Source organism: Chiloscyllium plagiosum, unplaced genomic scaffold, assembly GCF_037043375.1.
Source record: "Chiloscyllium plagiosum isolate Xiang-an unplaced genomic scaffold, Cpla_swu_hap1 HiC_scaffold_47, whole genome shotgun sequence".
NCBI classification, from domain to species: Eukaryota; Metazoa; Chordata; class Chondrichthyes; order Orectolobiformes; family Hemiscylliidae; genus Chiloscyllium; species Chiloscyllium plagiosum.
The window spans coordinates 48,315,802-48,325,280 of record NW_028270185.1 but is presented as its reverse complement, the minus strand read 5'-3'; the positions used below and the strand labels follow the sequence as shown (position 1 = coordinate 48,325,280).

Below are 9,479 nucleotides of genomic sequence, written 5' to 3'. Positions count from 1 at the left end.
CCACCCTCCCTTCCCATTAGTTATGAAGACGGATCATTGGACTCGAAGCGTTAACTTTCCTTCCTTAGCAGAGATAGACAAGAGCTGCTGATTTTGTTCGGATCTTTTGGTTTTTCTTCTGAGTACTTTGTTTTTCTCTTGTAATCGCCAGATACTGGAAGCGTCTGAATGCAGGAGGAGAATTTCACAGGAGATGAAAAGAATGGCAAGGATTTGACCACTCCCATTGTGAAGGTACGCGAGCTAGGTTGGGGATGTAACTCTAAGCGCAGAGAAGGCTGAATAAGAATCCGATTAACGTGCTCATTTTATGAAGAGGATAGATATGTGTGACAGGGATAAGCCTGTATTGGGAAGGAACAGAGTAACATAAATGAAAGACAGGAGACAAGGAGGAGATTTGGGAATAATACTTTCACCTGTAGAGTATTGATTATCTGGAAATTATTATCTGAACATGTGGTAAAGGTAAGTGTCATGAGAACGTTTCAGCAGTCTGTAGCTGAACACTTGATGAGCCAGAGCACTAGTGGATAAGGACCAGGTACCAGAAAGTGTGACGAGGACAGACAGGCGCGAGATTGGTGTCCTGAATGCAATGCATCAAAGGCAAACTTGTGGGCTTAACGGCAACATAAGGCGCGGCTCTGTGGCGCAATGGAAAGCGCGTTGGACTTCTACATCTCTATTCAGATTGCGATTCAAAGGTTGTGGGTTCGAATCCCATCAGGGTCGTGTTTTAATTTATGTTTTGCAAAGTGGTCAGACCAGACTCGGCTGCTCATCTGCAAAACCGGTAATATTCGTGCATAAACCGAACTGTCTCGAAACGGAACACTTTCCTCCCACAGATGTACATTATCGATGTCTATTTATGGTAGAGATCGATAAATGCCTGTTAGCCAGTACGACGTTGTGGATGGGCTGGAAAAAGACATACAATTGTTGTGTGAGCCATGATGATATCAAATTACGTGGCAGGACAGGATCGGTGTTAAGAATGGCCTCCTTCTGCTCCTTTGTGTCTGTGCCATTTCTGGCCAAGATTTTTAAATAATCACATTGAGGACAATATGAAGTAAACGCCAAATAATATTTTGGTCTCATCTCCACTTTGCTTCCCTCCCGGCTGGAATCGACAGCTCTTGTTTCAGCTTTAGATCAGACAGCGGAGGATTCTCACAAGTTCTCCTTCAGGCTTAATGTTCCTTCACATAGGTTTCCAAGTGGACACATGGAGCAAACAATTGGATTCTGGGGATTCAGGGGCAGATTTCCCCTTTGCTGGGCTGGAATTCTGGCCAAGGTAATGAACGTGAATTTCTGACATTTTGAATCTTACTCTGGATTCTTGCGACTTTACGAATTAAACTGAATTTAATTTGCCCTTGCAGAACATTATTCAATCCTCACTGTGCATAAAAACCATGCCACATTCTCGTGCACATAGTATGCTGAACATTGTTGATGTTGTATGCAGTGTGGGTCGATGTCTCAGATGAACATGCCAAACGAAGTTGGTGAAATATCAGTGAATCGAATTTTCTGACGAATTGAAGCCTATAGAAGGAAAACATTGCCTGTGACCAACGCAGGAAGCCATGGTAAATGTATGCAGTATTCAATAAAACCGATTTTCACCACATTTATCTACACCATTTTCCTGAAGCTGATGCTTCACAATCTATGATCCATTATCAGTATAACCACCTCTGCACTGCGTTTCATTTCAGATACACAGAAAAAAAGTAATTCGGTTGAGGGGCCCAGTGGTAAGATCAGGAGACGTTCGCCACCATTAGACTGCAGATGCAGTGGTGCAATTAGTTAGCTTGCTGTACTTGCATGACAGAATGGCAGCACATGAACTGCCAAAGTTGTGCATTGGATTCTCGCCAGGTCTTTGTTTTACTTATACTGACCAGAGATGATTGCAACTTCAAGCTGAAGAACAGTTTAAACCCGGAATATTACATTGCAATAAAGTGCATTTGGCACTAATTTTGCACCGACCTGTAAGACCAATCTGAATTCCATCTGACCAGCATTTTTACATGAAAAACCGGAAGTTTAACAAATGATCATTTAATTGCCTTGAAGGTTGGTGAGTCTATGACTGTTGAAGAAAAGGCGTTCTGCACTCTTACTACTCTCTGAGAAAGGCAGCTACCTCGGCATCTATCACCCTCAACTTACATCGATGTGCCCTTGTGCCAACCATCACCATTTGAAGAAAACGCCTTCGCTGTCCACCTTAAGGCAAACTCTGATAATCTTTTATGTCTCTATTAATTCACTTCTCAACCTTCTTATCTCTATCAAAAACAGCCTCAAGTCCCTCAGCCTTTCCTGTAAGACCTTCCCTTCAATGAAGGCAACATCCGAGGAAATCTCGTGTACAACCTTTCCAATGCTTTCACATCCGTCCTATAATGTGGCGACCAGAACTCGACAAGATTGGCCATACCAGACAAATTTCTGGAGCTGCAAAGGAATCGTTTTGCCCTGAAACTCAATCCCTCTGGCAATAAAACCGAACACACTGTGCTCATTGCAAACAAACCCATTAACGTGTGTGTTAACTTTCAGAGTTTTATATACGTAGACGCCGAGATCGCTCTGCTCATCTAAACTTCCAAGAATATTACAATTAGCCCAGAACATTTTATTCTTGTTGTTCATTCCAAAGTAAATCACATCACACTTTTCCACAATAACCTCCATATGCCACCCCTGAGCCCCGATCTGCAGATTATTCATGTCCGTCTGTAACCTGCAGCAGACTTCGGCACTGTTGACAACTCCATCGACTTAGTGTGTTCTGCGAATTTGCTCATCCATTATCCCATGCTCGAACCCACGTTATTTATAAAGGTGACAAATAGCAGTGGACCCTAACAGGAACCTTGTGGTACACCATGAATAACTGAACCCCAGAATGAATATTTTCCATTAACTACCACACTCTGTGTTCTTTCAGCGAGCCAATTACTGATCTAAACCGCAAAATCACCCTCAATCCCATGTCTGTGTATTTTCTGCAACAGCCGACCGTGCATTCGTGAAAATCATATCCATGATGTTAACCACTTTACTCTCATCCACTTGTTTTTTGACCTTTTCAAAAAGCTCAGTAAAGTTTGTGAGCCACAACCTGATATTCGCAAAATCGTGTTGACTGTAGCGAATCAACTTCTTTCTGCTTCGGTGATCATAAATCATATCTCTCATAACCTTTCCCAAAACTTCACCTTCAAGGAAATACGGCTCACTGTTCCATACTTTCCAGCGTTCTCCCTACTACTCTTCGTGAAGAAGGGGACAATATTTGCTGAACTCGAGTCTTCTCACACTAATAACATAGACACTGACGAAATAAAGTTGGTAGTCAAAAGTTCTGCAATCTCCTCCCACGATTCCCAAAGAAACCTATGATACATCCCATCAAGCCCAGGGGACAAATCTACTTTCAGGATTTCAAGAATTGCTAACAACTCGTCTTTATGAATATAAATTTCGTTTATTCTTACAGATTGCATCTCAAAATTCTCTTCAACAGCATTGTCTTTTTCATTTGAGATATGATGAAAAATAAACATTCAAAGGCTCTCCTATCCACGGACTCCGTTGACGACGTCCTCCTACTGTTCTTGGCAGGCCCCAATGATATCCTAGATATTCTTTTATTCTTGAAATGACAAGATAAAGCTTCCGGTTTTTAAATGACCCTGCCAGCTAAAGACTTTTAATGTCCCCTCTTTGCTCTGAGTAGCTCTCTCTTTTGGCCCTTCCTTGCTAGCTTTTAATTTTCAAGTGCCCTAAGTCAGCTTTCATATTACATGTTTACATGCACGGCCTTCTCCATCTTGACAAGAATTTCAACTTTTTGAGTAAAAATGGCTCCCTGTCTCAACCTCATATTCCCTGCATGACGCACTTACACTTATCAAGGACATGCATGAGAGCTTACCTGAACAAGCTCCATATTTCAGGTTTGCAAAACCCCATGCGTTTACTTTCCCATCTGATGCATCCTAACTCATGCTGATCGCATCAAACTGGCTTTTCTCCCAGCGGTAGCTCATGCTCTGCGATATATATATATATTCCTATGCATCACTAAATAAACATACCGAATTGTGGTCACTATTACCAAAGTGCTCAATTATCTCCAAATCCAACAGTTGACTTGCTTCATTACGCAGTACCAAATCGAATATGTTTTTGATTCTTGTTGGCCTGTCTACATGCTGCGTCACGAAACCCTCCTGCACACATTGGACAAAGACTGACCAATCAGATCTCCTCAAACAATAACATTTCCAATCAATATTTGGAAAGTTAAACTTCACCACTACAGCTACCTTGTTACTTCCGTTCCTATCCAGAATCATCTTTGCAATCTTTTCCACCATATCTCTAGAACATTTTGGTGGTGACCTCTACTTGCCTCATTTTAATCTCAGCCCATTCTAGTTCAGCAGATTGAGTCGGGTCCTCACCAAATATCCTTTCTGCTACCACAGCACTGTCTTTGACTAAAAATGCCACATCTCCCCCTCTTTAACGACTTCCCTGTTCTTACTGAAAAATCGAAACTGAGGTGCAAGGAACAACCATTCATTTCAGTGCTCCATTCATGTCTCTGAAATGGTCACAATATTGAAGTCCCAGTTAACAACCCATGACAACGGCTTTATCCCAGATGCTCCTAGCGGTGAAGTAGGCACACCTCAAACCATCTTCATCCTTGCCAACATTCACTCGCAAACCCGAAATCCCGTTTATGTCCTAACCACTCAAAACTTCCAGCAAACCGCAGCTAAAATTCAGGTTCGCAATCCGCTGCTGAATTCGTTTAAACCCTCCTGAGGAGCTTTAGAAAATTATCCACTCAGGATATTGGTACCCTTCCGGGTCAGGTGAAAACCATCTTGTTTGGAGAGGTCCAACCGACTCCAGAATGAGCCCCAACTATCCAGATATCCAAATCCCTATCATCTGCACTATCTTTACAACCACGTGTTCATCTGCTCTCTCCCTATTCTTTCCCTCACTATAATGTGGCATGTGTAACCAATCAGAGAGAACAACTCTGTTTGATCTCGTTCTAAAATGTCACCCTGGATCCCTGAATTCCTTCCATACATCCACATCAATTTTATTATAACTTGTTAGTGCATATGCGAAACATGACCTCGGGCATCTCCCCCTCCCCTTAAGGGTCCTGAAAACACGCTGAGAGACATCACAAACCTTGGTAACGTGGAGGTTTCACATCAATCATGATCCTGCCCTGTACCCACATAAACTGCAATCTGTCCCCCTCACCATTTAGTCCCCAATAACTATTGCTCTCCTCCCCTCTCCACTACCCTTCTGATCACAGGGACAAACACTGTGCCAGAGATCTGTACACCATGGCTTACCCCTCGTAGGACATCCCCCCAAACGTACACTACGGTATGCTTGTTACAGATGGGCACAGCCAAAGTGGATGCCTGCACTAGCTGCCTGTTCCCTTTTCGTCTCCCGACTGAATACCATCGACCTGTTTCTTGTACCTGAAGTGCAACTGCCTCCATATAACTCCTCCCAATTCTCCTCAGACTACCCAAAGATCCAATGCTCAGCTCCAGTTCCCTAAAGCTGCTGCCAAGGAGATGGAGTTGGGTGCAATTCCCGTAGATTCAAATGTCAGGGACATTACAGTAAACTCTGAGATCTCACATTCCACAGGAAGAACATTCAAATGGCCGACCATCCATTTCTAATGTTGTGAATTCACACACACACGCACACACACACACACACGTGTGTGTGTGTGTGCGTGTGTGTGTGAATTCACAACATTAGAAATGGATGGTCGGCCATTTGAATGTGTTAGGAGAATGTTCGTGTGTGTGTGTGTGTGTGTGTGTGTATTCAGAATATTTGGAATTGGTTGGTCGGCCATTTGAATGTGTTAGGAGAAAGTGAGGACTGGAGATACTGGAGGTCAGAGCTGAAAATGTGTTGCTGGAAAAGCGCAGTAGGTCAGGCAACATCCAAGGAACAGGAGAATCGACGTTTCAGGAAGGTGTGTCCAGCAGGCTAAGATAAAAGGTAGGGAGGAGGGACTTGGGTGAGGGGCGTTGAAAATGCGATTGGTGGAGGGAGGTCAAGGTGAGGGTGATAGGTAGGAGTGCGGTGGGGGCAGAGAGTTCAGGAAGAATATTGCAGGTTAGGAAGGCGGTGCTGAGTTCGAGGAATTTGACTGAGACAAGGTGGGGGAGGGGAAATGAGGAAACTGGAGAAATCCGAGTTCATCCCTTGTGGTTGGAGCGTTCCCAGGCAGAAGATGAGGCGCTCTTCCTCCAACCGTCGTGTTGCCATGGTCTGGCGATGGAGGAGTTCAAGGACCTGCATGTCCTTGGTGGAGTGGGAGGGGGAGTTACGGGTGGTGGGGTTGGTTGGTCCGGGTGTCCCAGTGGTGTTCTCTGAAACATTCCGCAAGTAGGCGGCCTGTCTCCCCAATACAGAGGAGGCCACATCGGGTGTAGCGGATGCAATAGATGATGTGTGTGAACGTGCAGGTGAATTTGGGGTGGATATGGAAGTGTCCCTTGGGGCCTTGGAGGGAAGTAAGGGGGGAGGTGTGGGCGCAAGTTTTGCATTTCTTGTGGTTGCAGGGGAAGGTGCCGGGAGTGGAGGTTGGGTTGGTGTGGGTTGTGGACCTGACGAGGGAGTCACGGAGGGAGTGGTCTTTTCGGATCGCTGATAGGGGAGGGGAGGGAAATATATACCTGGTGGTGTGGTCCGTTTGGAGGTGGCGGAAATGACGACGAATGAAACGTTGTACATGGAGGTTGGTGGAGTGGTAAGTGAGGACCATGGGGTTCTGTCCTGGTGGCGGTTGGAGGGGCGGTGCTCAAGGGCGGAGTAGCGGGAAGTGGAAGAGATGCGGTGGAGGGCATCGTCGACTATGTCTGGCTGGAATTTGCGCTCCTTGAAGAAGGAGGCCATCTGGACTGTATGGTTGTGGAACTGGTCCTCCTGGGAACAGATGCGGTGGAGACGATGGAATTGGGAATATGGGATGGCGTTTTTTCAGGGGGCAGGGTGGGAGTCGGTCGGTTTATAGTAAATGTCCGTGTCGATTCGGTCACCCGAGATAGAAATGGAAAGGTCTAGGAAGGGGAGGGAGGAGTCTGAGACGGTCCAGGTGAATTTGAGATCGGGGTGGAAGGTGTTGGTAAAGTGGAAGAACTGTTCAACCTCCTCGTGGGAGCACGAGGCTGCGCCGATATAAAGTGGATGAACTGTTTAACCTCCTCGTGGGAGCACGAAGGCGTTCGGATATAAAGTGGATGAACTGTTCAACCTCCTTGTAAAGTGGATGAACTGTTCAACCTCCTCGTCGAATGTTCTTCCCGTCGAATGTGCGAGCTATATGTATATACATATGTGTATGTACATATATGTATAAATGTGTGTGGGCGTGCATTTTTGTGTGTATGCATATATATTTAAAAGTTGCAAAAGAACATTCAGTAAAACAGCATTTATTCAAAAAAATATCTGATTTTGTGGAGTGTTCTGTCCTTGGGAAATACCTCAGTTACTTAAGACCAGCCATAAAGACTCCCTAAGTGAATATCCATCACTCACGAGAGATACAGAGGTGATTTTTGAAGTCGATGACGTTTGTCATGTCGCTGGTCCTGCGCTGTGTTAAATTCTGGAAAGGACGTTTAGCTCGTATCATATTACTAATTGTGCTACAAACTCGCACAGTCCATTAAAACAATCCAAAAGCTATTAGGTTTATCTTATTGGACATTTTGCCTGTTATCAGAAAAACTGGAATAGAAATGACAAAGCTGTTTTTAAGTACTGCTATGAAGATTACAGAATTCAAGCATGAATTATTTTCGTGTCTTGTCACTAGATATGGTTGGGGGAGATGAGTGAGAATCAAATGAACTCACTCCCTTCTTTGTGATTGCAGCCAAATTTTCTACTGCAACAGATGAAAGAACAAAGGTGCATCACATCGGCAGGTCAGTTCCAACTCACGATAGTGTAGTTTCTTTTTGATTCTCGACATCTCCTAAAGTATTAGCTGAATGGGGAGATCAGGATCCTGAAGGTATGCTGAGACATTGCGCGAATTATTCCCACACTGTTGGCATCACTTTATATCATAAAACAGTTATGCAGCAGACTGTGCTAACTGGCTTCCCTTTAATGCTGAGCTAACACAAACAGCTCAATTCTTTTAGAATTTATAGAAGTTCACGTAGAACAAGCTGCTAACGCTTTCCTCACAATCAGCTCATTCTACACTTAGTCGTGGTCAGTTGCAGGTGTTATGAGGCTTTTTTCCAATTAACGTTAACCAATTAGAGAGTGTGCACGTAGCGTGTACCCATTCTAGCCGCCCAGACTCCCTGTCCCGATGAAATTCGCTCCTTGTGTGTCTGCACGTATCTTTACAAATATTTTAGAATCAGCTTCTAAATAATTTTTCCTGAGAAAAAGTAATCATTTTCGAATTCAATAGCTGTAGAAAGAAAAAGAATGCGAGCTCCAAACTTTTCTTTATCATTCATCGCTGGTTTTCAAGTTCTTTACTCTAGATATAGATCCATTCGAATGAGGGAATTTCCCTCCTGTTTACTCTCACCAAATTCACATCGCCTAGAAATCTTCTATACGGACACAACTCAGTTTTACCTGGTGTCACGCCACATAATCTATTCGTCTTTTCCACCATCCCATGATACCCCGCTTTGTCTTATCAAATGGCATTATCCCCCACTATATCGTTGGCTTCCTTTCCATTTTTTCTGTTTCCAAGTAAACGCTGTCCATTCTTCCTGACGTCTTTTCATTCCAGTCATCGCCATCCATGTCTTTTATCATCTCTTTATGTCCCAGTATAGTCCATGTTGAAAAAGGATGCTGGGGCCAAACCAACACATGAAAAGCCGCTCTAATGCTGTGTACTACCATTACCAATGTGGGGAAAATTGGAGCTAGTTCAGTCAAAAGTGAAGCCGTTGGTTGTTGCACAATGAATCAATCACTGATTGGGTCGTGACTATTTTTCCTCACTTTTCTCACCTGTCTGAACATGTGCTAAAGCAACACAATAAGGGAACGTGGAATGCCTACAGTTCAGAAATTACTTATACGATACAACAAATGCACACCAATCCTCCTGTGATTAACCCTCACAGAACAATTCCTTACCCATTTTCTCTTCATTTGCTCCTGAATAAGGCAACTTACTGACAGTCGACCCAGTTGTCGGCAAATCATATCTCTGGCGCTGTGAGGCAGCAGTGATAACCAGTGAGCCAACTTGCGGCCCTGCACAATTATGCAAGGCACATTCGGACGCGTTTGAAATGTCAAAGACGTTCGACTTGTGTTGTTGCCCTTATCAGGAACAATTGATCCAGATTCCCTGACCAAGAAATTAACCCAAACCA

At 44.1% G+C, this 9,479-nt stretch overlaps 1 non-coding gene across 1 annotated transcript; it reads left to right on the top strand.

Moving 5' to 3' along the window:
- Positions 1 to 643: 643 nt before the first annotated feature.
- trnar-ucu (transfer RNA arginine (anticodon UCU)) lies at positions 644 to 735 on the top strand. The gene is given in 2 exon segments: positions 644 to 680; positions 700 to 735. It is a non-coding gene; the product is annotated as a tRNA-Arg (tRNA).
- The last annotated feature ends 8,744 nt before the right edge of the window (positions 736 to 9,479 follow it).